General features: G+C 45.8%; 1 protein-coding gene across 2 annotated transcripts in view; it reads right to left on the bottom strand.

Moving 5' to 3' along the window:
• LOC137331664 (LIM and senescent cell antigen-like-containing domain protein 2) overlaps window positions 1–20,125 on the bottom strand; it is a 216,773-nt gene that overhangs the window by 41,726 nt on the left and 154,922 nt on the right. The window lies entirely within an intron of this gene.

The raw sequence follows: 20,125 nt of genomic DNA, 5'->3' as shown, positions 1-20,125 counted from the left end.
TACCCCAATCAGTGAGGTCCTATTTACCCTTGCAATGTGCAGGGCTCCATATACCCCAATCAGTGAGGTCCTATTTACCCTCACAATGTGCAGGGCTCCAGTTACCTCAATCAGCACTGCCCTATTTACTTCTCCCAATTTACCATCCCCAATTTGTGAAGAACAATATAATTCCAATGTTCAGGGATCAATCCACACTCAATTTGTGTGGATCCATCCTACCTCAATCGGCAGGGAACATTCCAAACCCTCAATCTGAGGAGATCAACCCTCAATTTGCAGGAACCAATCTACTTCAAATCTGCAGGGATCATTCCAAACCCCTAATGTAAGGAGCTCAATCTTCAACCCACAGGGCTCGATCTCCCCCCAATCTATAGGGATTATTCTATCCCAATCCCCAAACCTCAATCTCCCCAATCTATAGGGATTACTTTACCCTAATCCCCAAACCTCAATCTCCCCAATCTATAGGGATTACTTTACCCTAATCCCCAAACCTCAATCTCCCCCAATCTATAGGGATTACTTTACCCTAATCCCCAAGCCTCTATCTCCCCCAATCTATAGGGATTACTTTACCCTAATCCCCAAGCCTCTATCTCCCCCAATCTATAGGGATTACTCTACTCCAACCCCCTGTACTCAATCTGCCCCTACTTCCCCCTACTCAATTGGCAGAGATCAATCTATCCCCATCAATTTACTTCCAGAATATATGAATCGACCTACTAATCTTTAGAGATCAAATCTATTGCAGTCTGTTGGGATTGATCTGCTTTTAATCTGAAAACATCAATCTACATTTAACCTGTAGAGATCAACTGACCCACAATGTAAAGGTCACTTCACCGTCTATCTGTGGGAATCAGTGAACAGTCCCAATGAACAGGGATCTATCTGCCTCAAATCAATAGGTATAAAACTACTGATTTGTAGGAATCAATCAGACCCGCACTGCAGAGATCAATTTGCTGGGATCGGTATGTTCCCTCTCCTCCAGTCTGCAGGGGCTAGTGTACCACAAGCCATTAGAATAAATCTACCCTCAGGCAATGGACATCATTCTAACCCCGAAAGGCAGAGATTAATCTGCAGACCGTTTAACTACAATGATCAGATATCCAGCTTTTGCCATCAGACTAGTTCTTATTTTCCTTTCTCAAATGTTTTTATCTACAGCCCCCCAGTCTCGGCCCCCCGCTTCCTGCCCCCCGCTCCCCACTCCCTGCTCCCCATTCCCTGCTCCCCACTCCCTGCTCCCACTCCCTGCTCCCCACTCCCTGCACCCCACTCCCTGCTCCCCACTCCCTGCACCCCATTCCCTGCTCCCCACTCCCTGCTCCCCACTCCCTGCTCCCCATTCCCTGCTCCCCACTCCCTGCTCCCCACTCCCTGCACCCCATTCCCTGCTCCCCATTCCCTGCTCCCCACTCCCTGCTCCCCACTCCCTGCTCCCCACTCCCTGCTCCCCACTCCCCACTCCCGGCTCCCCACTCCCTACTCCCCATTCCCTGCTCCCCATTCCCTGCTCCCCATTCCCTGCTCCCCACTCCCTGCTCCCCACTCTCTGCTCCCCACTCCCTGCACCCCACTCCCTGCTCCCCACTCCCTGCTCCCCACTCCCTACTCCCCACTCCCCATTCCCTGCTCCCCACTCCCTGCTCCCCATTCCCTGCTCCCCACTCCCTGCTCCCCATTTCCCGCTTCATTCACTCATTCCTTTAACTCCATGCTCTCTTCAGCCGTTTCCAGTCTTTTTGTGCAGCTCATGTAAAAAATTTTGATGAGTTGCCATTATTTACAGAATTCTTCATCTGTGTGAACAACTCTACACAGGTCATTTGCCCTGAGTATTTTTTTAGGACCAGGTGGCAAGAATTCTTATTTGAGCTTTGTAATCTCGACAATTGTGTTAAACTCAATTTATTTTTCAGTACGTGTCACATTCCCTCAGAGTGTTTCACTGATGTCTCTCAGCAACAATTCAATCATTACTTTATAAAGAATTGTGTTTAAGGGAAATCCTCTTTATAGTATTTTTATTTCCTTATCCTCAATCTAGTATCTTTCCCTTTCAATCTCAAGGAATTTCTTATAAACCACCTTGATAAACTGTGAGGAGCCTGGTTAAAGGGGTTTATCACTGCTTTCTATCAAGGCTCTCAACAGCTTTGCCTTGTTTAATTGCAAAGAGCAAGGACAGTGTGGCACAGAAAGTAATTGTTAGGGGTGGTGAATTCAATGAATGAGAAGGCCAGAAGTGTATTTGTGTGTATCCATCTGTGTGTAGAGTGTGAGGGGTGGTGTATATGCTGCATGTTCATTAGTCTGTGTGTATGTATGTGTGATGATGTGGAGATGCCGGTGATGGACTGGGGTGGACAAATGTAAGGAATCTTACAACACCAGGTTATAGTCCAACAGTTTTATTTGAAAATCACAAGCTTTCGGAGGCTTCCTCCTTCGTCAGGTGTGTGTGGGATTCCTTGAAAATTATCTGTAATCACCAGGCATTGTTCTCTGTCTATATATGCGATAAATTTCAAGGAATCCCACACACACCTGACGAAGGAGGAAGCCTCCGAAAGCTTGTGATTTTCAAATAAAATTGTTGGACTATAACCTGGTGTTGTAAGATTCCTTACATATGTATGTGTAGTGTGTGCGCAGTGCATGTGAGTCTGCTTGTGAGTGTGTGTGTGTAGTGTGAGTGTGTGAGTGAGTGAGTGTGTGTGTGTGAGTGTGTGTAGTGTGAGTGTGTGTGAGTAGTGAGTAGTGTGAGTGAGTGAGTGTGTGTGTATGTGTAGAGTGTGTGTGTGAGTGTGTGTGTGTAGTGTGAGTGTGTGAGTGTGTGTGTGTAGTGTGTGTGAGTGAGTGTGTGTGTTGAAGTGTGTGTGTGACTGACTGTCTCTGTATGTAGTGTGAGTGTGTGTGTGTGTATGTTGGAGCAGGATGTGGAAACTCTCACTTGTTTTAGTTTTAAAGTGTAATCTATTTTGATTCCGAAGCTCCAACTAAACAGTAAGCAGCACTCCTTGTGTAAATGAAATCTATAAATGTTTCCAGTCCGTGCACTCTTAGGTGTTTCTGTCAGTCTGTAACCGAGACTGACAACAGGTGCAATATCTTGGCCGTTTTCTCGTGTGTGAAAGTCGGCGATGTTTTTGAACTTGAGACCACTTGGGTTCAAGGAACTGAAATTCAAATCCTGTGGTGCTGAACTATTTTAGTCAACAAGCAGGACAGCGGATGCAGGCTGGAGAGCATTGAACCCCACAGTGTGTGACTCCAGTCTCTTAGGAGTCAGTGTGGTCGGTTGCCAGTCCAATGTGAAATATCCCGTTTTACAAAAGTGTCCGTTGCTGACATACATTCACCTAATGGTATAAGTTCCAGGGTGCACGGCCTCAAACTGTTCATTAAATGCATGTCGATGGGAATGAACCTCTTCAACTCGGAAGCAAGAGTCGAACGGCAGTAATCCTTTCATTAGCATTTAATGTGACCCTGGACATTACTCACGGACCCAAGGGTTTATGTAATATGATGGTCGCATTCTCAGTGTTGAAATGGCTAAACACAGAGAGCCATGAGACTTACACAGAAGAAAGGGTTCCTGTTCTGGGTGTGGAGAGGCTGTTAACCTACCTCCCCGCTGCGCACTTTTTGTTTTTATTTCAGATTCCCAGCGTTTGCAGTTTTTATATCTACTCCCCACTTTCATTCCGCTAAAGCATCCTTGAGAGGCTGAGTGTTCTTTGGAGAACTCTCTGTCTCAGTCATGCTGGGTTTTGGGAGTTTATTTCTCTAAGGGAGAGTGCCAGCTGTACTGTGTAAGGGGTTTGTCTGTCTGAGTTTTGGGAACCAGATAGCTGGGCTCAGCTGCAGGTTTATGGATTAAGTTGCCCTCCAACACGTACAGCAGCCAAGGAAGGCACAATGGACTGACCGCATAGCTGCCTTGGAGAAACACCCCACCTGCAGATAATGAGACCAGCCACACAACCTAGCAGATTGATCATTCCCTTTCAGGTTTACAGTGGAGTGAACTGTCCCGTTCCAGTCCCCTGCGGAGATCGAACACTTGGAGGTGTCACTGAGGTAACTGTCCATCCCAGTGGAAGTCAAGGCCCAAGTGGGCTGACCATCTATTTTCAGGTGTGGCACTCCAGCTCCAGAACTCAGAGGATTGACTATTCAGCTATAGGAACCTGTGGAGTCACCAGCTAGTTCTCGGCCCCAGTAGAATGACCATCCAGCTACAGGAATCTTTAACGGAGTCGAGACCTTCGGCCACAGGTCCCAGTAGAGTGATCAGTCAGCTATAGGTCTCAGTAGAGTGATCAGTCAGCTATAGGTCCCAGTAGAGTGATCAGTCAGCTGTAGGTCCCAGTAGAGTGATCAGTCAGCTGCAGGTCCCAGTAGAGTGATCAGTCAACTATAGGTCCCAGTAGAGTGATCAGTCAGCAATAGGTCCCAGTAGAGTGACCAGTCAGCTATAGGTCCCAGTAGAGTGATCAGTCAGCTATAGGTCCCAGTAGAGTGACCAGTCAGCTATAGGTCCCAGTAGAGTGATCAGTCAACTATAGGTCCCAGTAGAGTGACCAGTCAGCTATAGGTCCCAGTAGAGTGATCAGTCAGCAATAGGTCCCAGTTGAGTGATCAGTCAGCTATAGGTCCCAGTAGAGTGACCAGTCAGCTATAGGTCCCAGTAGAGTGATCAGTCAGCTGCAGGTCCCAGTAGAGTGATCAGTCAGCTATAGGTCCCAGTAGAGTGACCAGTCAACTATAGGTCCCAGTAGAGTGATCAGTCAGCTGCAGGTCCCAGTAGAGTGATCAGTCAACTATAGGTCCCAGTAGAGTGATCAGTCAGCTATGGGTCCCAGTAGAGTGACCAGTCAGCTATAGGTCCCAGTAGAGTGATCAGTCAACTATAGGTCCCAGTAGAGTCATCATTCAGCTGTAGGTCCCAGTAGAGTGATCAGTCAGCTGTAGGTCCCCGTAGAGTGATCAGTCAGCTATGGGTCCCAGTAGAGTGAACATCCAGCAATAGGTCCCTGTAGAGTGACCAGTCAGTTGCAGGTCCCAGTAGAGTGAACATCCAGCAATAGGTCCCTGTAGAGTGACCAGTCAGTTGCAGGTCCCTGTAGAGTGACCAGTCAGTTGCAGGTCCCAGTAGAGTGATCAGTCAGCTATAGGTCCCTGTAGAGTGATCAGTCAGCTATGGGTCCCAGTAGAGTGACCAGTCAGCTTTAGGTCCCAGTAGAGTGACCAATCAGCTATAGGTCCCAGTAGAGTGACCAGTCAGCTATAGGTCCCAGTAGAGTGACCAGTCAGTTCCCCTCCAAGTCACACACCATCCCGACTTGGAAATATATCGCCGTTCCTTCATTGTCACTGGGTCAAAATCCTGGAACTCCCTTCCTAACAGCACTGTGGGTGAACCGTCACCACACGGACTGCAGCGGTTCAAGAAGGCGGCTCACCACCACCTTCTCGAGGGCAATTAGGGATGGGCAATAAATGCCGGCCTTGCCAGCGACGCCCACATCCCGTGAACGAATAAAAAAAAAAGTTATAGGTCCCAGTAGAGTGACCAATCAGCTATAGGTCCCTGTACAGTGATCAGTCAGCTGCAGGTAATTTACAGTTTTCAAGACCCTTTGTAGACATTTGCTGTTTTGCGAATTATGATGCAGGAAGAGGGTCATTGCAACTCAGTGCATTTCACAATGATTTAAACAGGAATAAAGCTTGGCTCGAGTGCCCTGATACCTCCACATTATTGACATTTTGAGCCAGGTCTTCAAAGAAGTGGACTTCAGGTACCCCTGAGGTCCATGAAATTGGAAATGAGAACAAGTTAACGAGTTAATGTCTGTTGTAAGACCAAACTGACCATTTGAGTTTGAGTTCCCCCTCATGTCAGACCGTTTCTCTCTTCATGGTTTTTATGCAGCGATTATATTTAGCTCTTTATAAAAGGTTCTCCTTCATCAGCCTTGTGACAAAAGTTCATTCTTTGTGTGGTCTGTGATTCGTTCTGCCTCCATAAAATTTGTGGCCATGAAGCTTCTGGTATGTGTTACACCAGTGTAAAGTTCCTCCCTTCCCCATATTTAAAATACATAAAAGCATGCATGAAAATATGACTTACTCACTAGATTCTGTATTAACGACATTCAGACATCTCACACCCTTTGAGGGTCACATGTGTCAAACTGTTTTCTTTATTTGCATAACTTTGAGGGTCCATTTCCTGTACATTTGAGCCTGAAAGTGAACAATTAGCTTCACACTCCCCACGCTGCCCTATCAACACGGTCTTGAGTTCAGCAGCCTGACCTCGCCAGACTCCCTCGGCAGAAAGTAAATAAAAGATTTTCTTTCTCAGGGTCAATTTTCTCTGTACTTTGATATGGATCTGGAATGCTTTACATCTTCAGCATCACGCGTTACTGGTGTCAGAGGCTTTTGATGTCCCACAGACACGGCAAGTGCAACTTAGGTTTAAAATTGGGAACAGTTTTGAGAATAATACACAGCTCCTTATGTTCAAATGGCTTTGCGAGCATGTCAGTGATACTGGGCAGTGTCTCTCCTGACATGGTCCTGATGTTCACATCTGGTTCCACGTCACTAATACTGGGCAGTGTCTCTCCTGACATGGCCCTGATGTTCACATCTGGTTCCACGTCACTAATACTGGGCAGTGTCTCTCTTGACATGGCCCTGATGTTCACATCTGGTGTTCCATGTCAGTGATACTGGGCAGTGTCTCTCCTGACATGGTCCTGATGTTGACATCTGGTTCCATGTCAGTGATACTGGGCAGTGTCTCTCCTGACATGGTCCTGATGTTCACATCTGGTTCCAGTCAGTGATACTGAGCAGTGTCTCTTCTGACATGGTCCTGATGTTCACATCTCATTCCATGTCACTGATACTGGTCAGTGCCTCTCCTGACATGGTCCTGATGTTGACATCTGGTTCCATGTGATTGATGCTGGTCAGTGTTTCTCCTGATATGGTCCTGATGTTGACAGCTGGTTCCATGTTATGAGTTCACTGACAGTGTTGCTATCTACTGCCAAGTGGAAAGGAACAAGGTGGGGGGAATAAATCAGGGCTTAAACTCTGACGTTTTCTTTGAGAATTGTGAGGATCCACTGTAGCCTGTACAGCTGCCCAGTCTTCTGCTAAAGCATATAGACCAGAACTTCCCAATTCGATCCTCAGCATGTGCTGAGTTAGCGACACTTAACTAAAACAGTAATTGGGAGTGCTAGAATTGGCCTCAGTATCCCCAGAGCTAGGCAAGACAATCAGTCAGCCAACATTCCTATACCTGACTCTCTCGAGTGACTCTGGCTGGGGTGCCTGCACGTATATACATCGGATGGGGACAAAACCAGGCTCAGCTGTGACGCCCCAACGGTTGAATAGCCAGAACCTACACATTGCTGAGGCTCACACACGAAGGATGACCCTTTAGGTAAGGCACGGGAGTGCTGGCAGTACCTGTGGGACCTCAGCAAGAGTCAGGGCCTTCGACGGGTGGGAGGGAGAGAAGGAGAACAGAACGGCAAAACGCAAAAAGGAATCTTAATAAGGAATGATTCCACCAATTGAATTTTATTTTAATACATTTTGGGGCACTGGAGATAGTTCACTCAAAATCTACAGTGTCTGGGTCAAAAGGTAACGGGTGTAACCTGTGAACTATAGGCCACAATCAATTAAATATAAACACCGAACACACTTTGAATATGAACGGACATCGGCAGTTTAAAGATTGCTTGACATAAGCCCTGGCAAAACGACTTTTTTTTGTTGGTAAGGAAGACAGAAAAGGCAGAACCGCAGTGAATTCTATCCCTCACAGGGACACTGGACAGGTGACACAGAGAGATCCGTTTCAACTCAGATTACAGCATTTCACCCTCTGCTTGTGAACAAACCGATCGTGATTTTGTTAATGCTGCTCCCCTGAGGGCGATGGATTTTTAGAGAGGTTGAGTAGAATGGGCCTATAACTCTCTGGAGTTTAGAAGAATGAGAGGTGACCTCATTGGAACATACAGGATTCTGAGTGGGGTTTCACAGGGTAGATGGTGAGAGGTTGTTTCCCCTGGCTGGAGAATCCAGAACTAGGAGACACAGTCTCAGGGTAAGGGGTCGGCCATTTAGAACTGAGATGAGGAATTTCTTCACTCAGAGGGTTGTGAATCTTTGGAATTCTCTACCCCAGAGGGTTGAGTATATTCAAGGCTGAGATAAGATAGATTTATGGACTCTAGGGGAATCAATGGATGTGGAGACCGGGCAGGAAAGTGGAGTTGAGGTTGAAGATCAGCCATGATCTTATTGAATGGCGGAGCTGGCTTGAGGGGCCGTATGGCCTACTCCTGCTCCTATTCCTTCTGTTCTTAAACACAACAGTGGGCGTTTCCCAGAACGAAGAGCATCCTGAGGTAGATGGTGCAGAAAGGCAGAGTCCATGCTAGCTGTCACTCAGTGGTAACACTCTTGCCTCTGATCCACAAAGTCATGGGTTCAAGTCCCACTCCAGGGACTTGAGCACACACTCTAGGCTGACACTCCCACTGAGGGAGAGCTGCACTGTCGGAGGGTCAGTACTGAGGGAGTGCTGCACTGTCGGGGGGTCAGTACTGAGGGAGTGCTGCACTGTCGGAGGGTCAGTACTGAGGGAGAGCTGCACTGTCGGAGGGTCAGTACTGAGGGAGTGCTGCACTGTCGGGGGGTCAGTACTGAGGGAGTGCTGCACTGACGGAGGATCAGTACTGAGGGAGAGCTGCACTGTCGGAGGGTCAGTACTGAGGGAGTGCTGCACTGTCGGAGGGTCAGTACTGAGGGAGTGCTGCACTGTCGGAGGGTCAGTACTGAGGGAGAGCTGCACTGTCGGAGGGGCAGTACTGAGGGAATGCTGCACTGTCGAGGGTCAGTACTGAGGGAGTGCTGCACTGTCGGAGGGTCAGTACTGAGGGAGTGCTGCACTGTCGAGGGTCAGTACTGAGGGAGTGCTGCACTGTCGGAGGGTCAGTACAGAGGGAGTGCTGCACTGTTGGAGGTGCCGTCTTTCAGATGAGACGTTAAACTGAGGCCCTGTCTGCCCTCTCAGGTGGAAGTAAAAGATCCCATGATGCTATTTCGAAGAAGAGCAGGGGAGTTCTCTCCGGTGTCCTGGCCAATATTTATCCCTCAACCAACATCACTAAAACAGGTTATCTTGTCATTATCACTTTGCTGTTTGTGGGACCTTGCTGTGCGCAAATTGGCTGCCGCGTTTCCTACATTACAACAGTGACTACACTTCAAAAGTACTTCATTGGCTGTAAAGTGCTTTGGGACATCCTGAGGTTGTGGAAGGTGCTATATAAATGCAAGTCTTTCTACTTACACAGAGAGGGACACAATCACCCACTACCAAGGACCTATAACAGCACATACAGAGCATCAACCAGAGTCACTAACACAGGGCTCAAGCCTAGGTAATTAATGAGTCTGTGGGGTTAAATCATGATCAGGAGCATGCATTTAAATCCACAGATACCTGATCAGTGAGTGTGGGCAAGATTAATCCAGGGGCATGTGGGGGGATTAAACCCGGGGAGTGTCTGATCAGTGAGGGTATGGGGATTAAACACTGATTGGTGAATGTGTGTGTGGGGTTAAATTGATTGGTGAGTTGTGGGGGTTAAATTGATTGGTGAATGTGTGTGTGGGGTTAAATTGATTGGTGAATTATTGGGTAAATTACTTAATTGGCTGTGAATTGCCTTGGGACTTTCTGAAGTCTTGAAAAGCAAGTTCTTTCTTTCTTAAACTGATATAAAGTTGAGCTCTGTCTTCTTGGTTGATAATGCTCCTCACAGGTTGCACCTTTATTGATTTGTTACTATATACCTATAACTTTATCTAGACTTCCTGAATGGCTCTGAGCTGTGCTGGATGTAGATGTCTGAACTGTCCTTTTGGAGCTGGTTATCCAACACTAACTGGTGTTTTGATAAGACAGAGGCTTTGTTTAAATTGGCAATTTTTTCAGTTAAAATCAAAGTCAGTTTGTTAACGGACTAAATGAATCGTTGAAATGCAGAAAATGCTCTCTATGTGTCTGCATGAATTGATAGAGATATCCTTTCTGTGACTGTGTTATCGAGGTCACTGGGCTGGCTCAGCCTCACTCACAGCTGCTGTTTTCTCTCCTCAGTTCTCTGTATGAAAACATCTGTATTCCCATAAATCAACTCCCCCAATTGACTAACCTCAAATAAAGCACATTCTGTTCAAATCAACACCATGAAGTATTCAGAATCCACACACAGAGCCAGGCTCACAACACTAGAGTCACTGCTGCCACAACTGACAGAAACTCCCTTTCAATAACTTAGAGGGATGAACAAAATCCATATACGTGGGGTGAAGGAAGAGGGAATAAGGGAAGGGGGAAGAATGGATTACCCCTCAGACCAAGAGGGGTAAAAATTCCTTGGCAGTTCAACCGGTTTCCAACTGTAACTCTGGCGGGAGACCAGTGGAACTCTCAGAAAATGGTGGTCACCTGTTTGCGCCAAGTTTCCGCCATTTCTGGGAGTTCCCATAGGGCCTGGTAAAGGACAGAACTCCATCCGCCCCTGACTCGGGCACCCATGTGGGGCCGAGGTTGGGATTACCAACATTCGGAGTTCCCAAATCCTCGGTCTACAGGGAATCCAGCATAAAATTAGAAGTCAGTTTGCTGGGGGAGAAGAGGCCTCCAATCCCATGCGTGGGCCCCTATCCATTGACTTAGTCTGGTATCTCCAATCCATTGACCTCATCTGATAGTCCCAATCCATTGACTTAGTCTGGTATCTCCAATCCATTGACCTCATCTGATAGTCCCAATCCATTGACGTGGTCTGGTATCTCCAATATATTCAACTAGCCCGATAGTTCCCAGCCATTGAGCTAGTCTAATAGTTCCCATTCATTGAGTTAGCCTCATAGCAGCCACTCATTGAACTAGCCTGATAGGCCCCACTCACCGATTTAGTCTGGTAGTATCATAATAGGTACAGCACAGGAGGCGGCCATTCGGCCCATTTTGCCAGTGCCGACTCTTTGAAAGAGCTATCCAATTAGTCCCACTCCCCTGCACTTTCCCCGTAGCCCTGTAAATATTTTACCTTCAAGTATTTAGCTAATTCCCTTTTGAAAGTTACTATTGAATCTGCTTCCACCGCCCTTTCAGGCAGTGCATTCCAGATCATTACAACTCGCTGTGTAAAAAAATGTTCCCTCCTGTTGCCTCTGGCTCTTTTGCCGATCACCTTAAATCTGTGTGCTCTGGTTACTGACACTACTGCCACTGGAAACAGTTTCTCCTTATTCACTCTATCAAAACCGTTCATAATTTTGAACACCTCTATTAAATCTCATTTTAACCTTCTCTACTCCAAGGAGAACAACCCCAGCTTCTCCAGTCTCTCCACATAACTGAAGTCCCTCATCCCTGGTACCATTCTCGTAAACTTTTTCCACACCCTCTCTAAGGCCTTGACATCCTTCCTAAAGTGTGGTGCTCAGAATTGAACACAAAATTCCAGCTGAGGCTTAACCAGTGTTTTAAAAGGTTTAGCATAACTTCCTTGCTTTTGTACTCTGTGCCCCTATTAATAAAGCCCAGAATTCCATATGCTTTTTTAACAGCCTTCTCAACTTGCCCTATCTTCAGAGATTTATGCATGTACACCCCCAGGTCTCTCTGTTCCTGCACCCCCTTTAAAATTGTTCCATTTAGTTTATATCGCCTCTCCTCATTCTTCCTACCAAAATGAACCATTTCACACTTCTCTGCGTTAAATTTCATCTGCCATGTGTCTGCCCATTTCACCAGTCTGACTATGTCCTCCTGAAGTCTGTTACTATCCTCCACATTGTTTACTACATTTCTGAGTTTTGTGTCATCTGCAAACTTTGAAATTATACCGTCTATACCCAAGTCCAGGTCATTAATATACATCAAAAAGCACAGTGGTCCTAATACTGACCCCCTGGGGAACACCACTGTATATTTCCCTCCAGTCTGAAAAACAACCGTTCACCACTACTCTCTGCTTTCTGTTCCTTAGCCAATTTTGTATCCACGCTGCCACTGTCCCTTTAATCCCATGGGCTTCAATTTTGCTAACAAGTCTATTATGTGTTACTTTATCAAATGCCTTTTGAAAGTCCATACACACTAATATATATGTTTGATATATATTAATGACCTGGACTTAGGTATAATTTCGAAGTTTGCAGATGACACAAAACTCGGAAATGTAGTAAACAATGAAGAGGGTAGTAACAGACTTCAGGAGGACATAGACAGACTGGTGAAATGGGAAGATACAAGGCAGATGAAATTTAATGCAGAGAAGTGTGAAGTGATTCATTTTGGTAGGAAGAATGAGGAGAGGCAATATAAACTAATGGTACGATTTTAAAGGGGGTGCAGGAACAGAGAGACCTGAGGTGGCGGGACAAGTTGAGAAGGCTGTTAAAGCATATGGGATCCTGGGCTTTATCAAAAGCAAGGAAGTTATGCTAAACCTTTATAAAACACTGGTTAGGCCTCAGTTGGAGTATTGTGTTCAATTCTGGGCACCACACTTTAGCAAGGCCTTAGAGAGGGTGCAGAAGAGATTTACTAGAATGGTACCAGGGATGAGGGATGTTAGTTATGTATAGAGATTAGAGAAGCTGGGATTGTTCTTATAACAGAGAAGGTTAAGAGGAGATTTGATAGAGGTGTTCAAAATTATGAACAGTTTTGATAGAGTGAGTAAGGAGAAACTGTTTCCAGTAGCAGAAGGGTCGGTAACCAGGGGACACAGATTTAAGGTGATCGGCAAAACAGCCAGAGGCGACAGGAGGGAACATTTTTTTACACAGCGAGTTGTAACGATCTGGAATGCACTGCCTGAAAATGTGATGGAAGCAGATTCAATAGTAACTTTCAAAAGGGAATTAGATAAATACATGAAGGGAAAAAATTTACAGGGCTATGGAGAAAGAGCAGGGGTATGGGACTAAATGGATAGTTCTTTCAAAGAGCCGGCACAGGCATGATGGGCCGAATGGCCTCTTCCTGTGCTGTACCTACTATGATACTTTCAATAGGCCCCCCTCACTGAGCTAATCTGATAGGCTCCACACACTGAGCTACAGACACCATCTTTTTACATTCTGGGACTGGATGGGACAGTGGGCCTGGCGTCTAAATGGCAGTGTGTGCTACTGATCATATTCAAAAAAAGGTTCTATTACCCATCACAGACGTACTTCACCTTTACGAGCAAAGAATTCACCCAATATTTGGTGTGCAAAACAGAACCTTCAGCAAGGAACCCACTCTCTGTGAGCGTGTTACCCTTGTCACCAAAATCCAGCCTCACTGTTTGACGGTCACCATATGGACTCTAGCACCTGTACGGACACTCCTAGAGAGGCTATGGTATCCCTGACTCCTGTACTGAGTCTCAGAGAGGCTGTGTTATCCCTGTTTCCTGTACTGTCTCCTGGAGAGCAAATCGTGTTTAACTAACCTGATAGGGTTTTTTGATGAGGGAACAGAGAGGGTCGATGAGGGCAATGTGGTTGATGTGGTGTATATGGACTTCCAAAAGGCATTTGATAAAGTGCCACATAATAGGCTTGTCAGCAAAGTTGAAGTCCATGGAATAAAAAGGGGCAGTGGCAGCATTGGTACGAAATTGGCTAAGTGACAGGAAACAGAGAGTGGTGGTGAACGGTTGTTTTTCGGACTGGAGGGAGGTGTACAGTGATGTTCCCCAGGGGTCGGTACTTGGATCACTGCTTTTCTTGGTATATATTAATGACTTGGACTTGGGTGTACAGGGCACAATTTCAAAATTTGCAGATGACACAAAACTTGGAAGGGTGGTGAGCAGTGAGGAGGATAGTGATAGACTTCAAGAGGATATAGATAGGCTGGTGGAATGGGCGGACACATGGCAGATGAAACTTAACGCAGAGAAGTGCGAAGTGATACATTTTGGTAGGAAGTTCGAGGAGAGGCAATATAAACTAAAGGGTGCAATTCTAAAGTGGGTGCAGGAACACAGAGATCTGGGGGTATATGTGCACAAATCGTTGAAGGTGGCAGGGCAGATTGTGAAAGCAGTTAAAAAAGCAAACGGGATCCTGGGCTTTTAAATAGAGGCATAGAGTACAAAAGCAAGGAAGTTATGATAAACCTTTATAAAACACTGGTTCGGCCACAACTGGAGTATTGGGTCCAATTCTGGGCACCGCACTTAGGAAAGATGTGAAGGCCTTAGAGAGGGTGCAGAAAATATTTACTAGAATGGTTCCAGTTACGTGGATAGGCTGGAGAAGCTCGGGTTGTTCTCCTTGGAGCAGAGAAGGTTGAGAGGAGATTTGATAGAGGTGTTCAAAATCATGAAGGGTCTAGACAGAGTAGATAGAGAGAAACTGTTCCCATTGACGGAAGGGTCAAGAACCAAAGGACAGAGATTTAAGGTAATTGGCAAAAGAACCAAAGACATCATGAGGAAAAACTTTTTTATGTAGCGAGTGGTTATGATCTGGAATGCACTGCCTGGAGGGGTGGTGGAGGCAGATTCAATCGTGGCTTTCAAAAGGGAATTGGATAACTACTTGAAGAAAAAAAAATTTGCATGGCTATGAGGAAGGGGCGGGGGAGTGGGACTAGCTGGATTGCTTTTGCTGAGAGCCGGCATGGGTTCAACGGACTGAATGGCCTCCTTCTATGCTGAACCCATTCTATGATTCTCTGAGAGACAGTGTTATCCCTGTCCCCTGTACTGAGACCCTCTGAGGCTGTGTTATAGGAACAGGAGTAGGTCATTCAGCTCCTCGAGCCTGTTCCGCCATTCTATGAGATCATGGTTGATCTGTATCCTCACTCCATCCACCCACCTTGGCTCCATATCCCTTAATACCCTTGGCTAGCAAAAAATCTATCGATCTCAGATTTAAAATTATTAATTGAGCTAGCAGCTACTGCTTTTAGTGGGAGAGAGTTCCACACTTCTACCACCCTGTGTGTGAAGAAGTGTTTCCTAACTTCTCTCCTGAATGGCCTGGCTCTGATTTTAAGGTTATGTCCCCTTGTCCTAGACTCCCCCACCATCGGAAAAAGTTTCTCTCTATCTACCCTACCAATTCCTTTCAAAATCCTAAAAACCTCAATCAAATCACCCCTATCCTTCTATATTCCAGGGAATACAAGCCAAGTTTATGTAATCTCTCCTCATAATCTAACCATTGGAGCAATGAATACTGAATCTCTCTGAGAGGCTGTGGTATCCCTGTCTCTAGTACTGATTATCTGTGGTATCCCTGTCTCCAGTACTGAGTCTCTCCGAGGCTGTGGTATCCCTGTCTCCAGTACTGAGTCTCTCTGAGAGGCTGTGGTATCCCTGTCTCCAGTACTGAGTCTCACTGAGAGGCTGTGGTATCCCTGTCTCCAGTACTGAGTCTCTCTGAGGTTGTGGTATCCCTGTCTCCAGTACTGAATCTCTCTGATGTTGAGGTATCCATGTCTCTAGTATTGATTATCTGTGGTATCCCTGTCTCCAGTACTGAGTCTCTCTGAGGTTGTGGTATCCCTGTCTCCAGTACTGAATCTCTCTGATGTTGAGGTATCCATGTCTCTAGTATTGATTATCTGTGGTATCCCTGTCTCCAGTACTGAGTCTCACTGAGAGGCTGTGGTATCCCTGTCTCAGTACTGAGTCTCTCTGAGGTTGTGGTATCCCTGTCTCCAGTACTGATTGTCTGTGGTATCCCTGTCTCCAGTACTGATTGTCTGTAGTATCCCTGTCTCCAGTACTGATTGTCTGTGGTATCCCTGTCTCCAGTACTGATTGTCTGTGGTATCCCTGTCTCCAGTACTGATTGTCTGTAGTATCCCTGTCTCCAGTACTGATTGTCTGTGGTATCCCTGTCTCCTGTACTGATTGTCTGTGGTATCCCTGTCTCCAGTACTGATTGTCTGTGGTATCCCTGTCTCCAGTACTGATTGTCTGTGGTATCCCTGTCTCCAGTACTGATTGTCTGTGGTATCCCTGTCTCCAGTACTGATTGTCTGTGGTATCCCTGTCTCCAGTACTGATTGTCTGTGGTATCCCTGTCTCCAGTACTGATTGTCTGTAGTATCCCTGTCTCCAGTACTGATTGTCTGTAGTATCCCTGTCTCCAGTACTGATTGTCTGTAGTATCCCTGTCTCCAGTACTGATTGTCTGTAGTATCCCTGTCTCCAGTACTGATTGTCTGTAGTATCCCTGTCTCCTGTACTGATTGTCTGTGGTATCCCTGTCTCCAGTACTGATTGTCTGTGGTATCCCTGTCTCCAGTACTGATTGTCTGTGGTATCCCTGTCTCCAGTACTGATTGTCTGTGGTATCCCTGTCTCCAGTACTGATTGTCTGTGGTATCCCTGTCTCCAGTACTGATTGTCTGTGGTATCCCTGTCTCCAGTACTGATTGTCTGTAGTATCCCGGTCTCCAGTACTGTTTGTCTGTAGTATCCCTGTCTCCAGTACTGATTGTCTGTAGTATCCCGGTCTCCAGTACTGTTTGTCTGTAGTATCCCTGTCTCCAGTACTGATTGTCTGTAGTATCCCTGTCTCCAGTACTGATTGTCTGTAGTATCCCTGTCTCCAGTACTGTTTGTCTGTAGTATCCCTGTCTCCAGTACTGTTTGTCTGTGGTATCCCTGACCACTCACAAGCTGTTTTGTTAAATTACATCTTTGTGCTTTACAACTTTTTCACTGAGTCCCTGAGCTGCTCTTGTCCTCCATCATCTCACTCCTACTGCAACAGACATCTCTGCAAACATTCCCAATTGGCTAATTTGAGCCCTTGGAGAAGTGAAGAGCTTTTCAGTGTATAAAAAGCATCTTTCTCTGTCAATGGCTTTCTTTTCTAAGACATTTGTCTGAAATCTATCTCAATGTGTGTCCTTAATTGAAGGCCTAAGAACAAAGCAATGACTTCTATTCACTGCGTCATAATAGGAAGTTGGATTGGCCTCTGCGGATCGAAAGGGAAGAAATGTTAAGGGTGTCGTGAATAGTGCCAGCTGTCTCTTTCATGATGCACTTAACCGTTTACCTTTGACCTTTAGGGACTGCTTTCACTTCCCGTGTGAAGTCACCAATAGAGTGAATAGAACGCCTAGGTCCATCTGTAGGTTGACAGAAACAGCAGATGGATGGAATATGGAATGGGCCTTGGAACCTACAAAGGGCTGGAAGGGGAACAAAGCAGGTCCAGCACCTCTCGTGAGATAAAAATAATCTCAAACTGACAAAATTAGTGAGATGAGGTCAATCGATCTCATGGAAAACATCACAGTCCGTATTGGACAGAGTCAATTAGTGTCTACGACCTGCTCTGTATTGGACAGAGTCAATTAGTGTCTAGGACCTGCTCCATATTGGACAGAGTCAATTAGTGTCTAGGACCTGCTCCATATTGGACAGAGTCAATTAGTGTCTACGACCTGCTCTGTATTGGACAGAGTGAATTAGTGTCTAGGGCCTGCTCTGTATTGGACAGAGTCAATTAGTGTCTACGACCTGCTCCGCATTGGACAGAGTCAATTAGTGACTAGGACCTGCTCTGTATTGGACAGAGTCAATTAGTGTCTATGACCTGCTCTGTATTGGACAGTCAATTAGTGTCTATGACCTGCTCTGTATTGGACAGAGTCAATTAGTGTCTACGACATGCTCCGTATTGGACAGAGTCAATTAGTGTCTAGGACCTGCTCCGTATTGGACAGAGTCAATTAGTGTCTAGGACCTGCTCCATATTGGACAGAGTCAATTAGTGTCTACGACCTGCTCTGTATTGGACAGAGTGAATTAGTGTCTAGGGCCTGCTCTGTATTGGACAGAGTCAATTAGTGTCTACGACCTGCTCTGTATTGGACAGAGTCAATTACTGTCTACGACCTGCTCCGCATTGGACAGAGTCAATTAGTGACTAGGACCTGCTCTGTATTGGACAGAGTCAATTAGTGTTTATGACCTGCTCTGTATTGGACAGTCAATTAGTGTCTATGACCTGCTCTGTATTGGACAGTCAATTAGTGTCTATGACCTGCTCTGTATTGGACAGTCAATTAGTGTCTATGACCTGCTCTGTATTGGACAGTCAATTAGTGTCTATGACCTGCTCTGTATTGGACAGAGTCAATTAGTGACTAGGACCTGCTCTGTATTGGACAGAGTCAATTAGTGTCTAGGACCTGCTCCGTATTGGACAGGGACAATTAGTGTCTACGACCTGCTCGGTATTGGACAGAGTCAATTAGTGTCTACGACCTGCTCTGTATTGGACAGTCAATTAGTGTCTAGGACCTGCTCTGTATTGGACAGAGTTAATTAGTGTATTTGATGAAGTAACAGAGTCGGTGGATGAGGGTAGGATGGTTGATGACGTGTATGTGGAGTTTCAGAAGGCGTTTGATATGACACCACATAATAGACTTGTTAGCAAAATTAAAGCCCAAGGGATTAAAGGAACCATGGATTACAAAATTGGCTGAGAAACAGAAAGTAGAGAATAGTGGTGAATGGTTGTTTTTCAGACTGGAGGGAAGTGTGTCGTGGTTTCCCCCAAGGGTTGGTATTAGGACCATTGCTCTGTGATATATTTCACTGACCTGGACTTGGGGATACAGTGCATAATTTCAAAGTTTGTGGATCACACAAAGCTTGGAAATATAGTAAATCGTGAGGAGGATAGTAGCAAACTTCAGGAGAGCAGAAACAGACCGGTGAAATGGGCAAACACAAGGCAGATGACATTTAATGCAGAGAAGTATGAAGTGATACATTTTGGAAGAAAAAATGAGGAATGGCAAAATAAACTAAATGGTACAATTTAAGTGGGGGGGGGTGCAGGAACAGAGAGACTGGGGTGTATGTACTCAAGTCTTTGACGGTGGCAGGACAAGTTGAGAAGGCTGTTAAAAGAGCAGACGGGATTCTTGGCTTTATAAATAGAGGCAGACAGTACAAAAGCAAGGAAGTTATGCTAAACTTTTATAAATCACTGGTTAAACCTCAGCTAGAGTCCTGTGTTCAATTCTGGGCACCAGAATGGTACCAGGGGTTGAGGGAATTCAGTTATGTGGAGAGACTGGAGAAGCTGGGGTTGTTCTCCTTACAGCAGAGAAGGTTAAAGGAAAATTGAATAGAAGTGTTCAAAATGATGAGGGGTATTGAGTAGATAGGGAGAAACTGTTTGCACTGGCAGAAGGGTCAGTAACCAGAGGACAAGGATTTAAGATAATTGGCAAGAAAGCCAGGGGAGAGATGAGGAAAAATTTGTTTTACGAAGTGAGCTATGATGATCTGGAATACACTGCCTGAAAGGGCGGTGAGAGCAGATTCAATAGTAACTTTCAAAAGGGCATTGGATAAATACTTGAAAAGGAAGATTTTGCAGGGCTATGTGGAAAGAGCAAGGGAATGGGACTAATTGGTAGCTCTTTCAGAGCTGAACGGCCAATCTTCACTGCTGTATGATTCTATGATCTGCTCCTTATTGGACAGGGTCAGTGTAGATCATGAACTTGCTCCTTATTGGATAGGGTCAATATAGATCTTGGACTTGCTCCTTATTGGACAGGGTCAATATAGATCATGAACTTGCTCCTTATTGGATAGGGTCAATATAGATCTTGGACTTGCTCCTTATTGGACAGGGTCAATATAGATCATGAACTTGCTCCTTATTGGATAGGGTCAATATAGATCTTGGACTTGCTCCTTATTGGACAAGGTCAATGCAGACCTAAAACTATATGAATGTCTTAATATTGCAAAGGGTCGGTGCAGATCTGGGATTGCCTGTATCAGAGGTTATCAGATAGGAACATTGCTGCTCGCACCTGCCCCACCTCTCACTACACTTACTAAGCTCAGAATTCTGGAGTTGATCTCTCCAGAATTGTGCTGATTTAAATAACCTTCTCCCTTCTCCCACCCCTGACACAAAATCTGCTCACTTCATCCAGAGGGGCTTGAGGCTGGGACAGTGGCAGTAT

The sequence above is a fragment of the Heptranchias perlo genome, chromosome 13, assembly GCF_035084215.1.
Source record: "Heptranchias perlo isolate sHepPer1 chromosome 13, sHepPer1.hap1, whole genome shotgun sequence".
In the NCBI taxonomy this organism is placed as follows: domain Eukaryota; kingdom Metazoa; phylum Chordata; class Chondrichthyes; order Hexanchiformes; family Hexanchidae; genus Heptranchias; species Heptranchias perlo.
The sequence above is the reverse complement of the archived record's forward strand: the minus strand, read 5'-3'. Positions and strand labels throughout refer to the sequence as shown.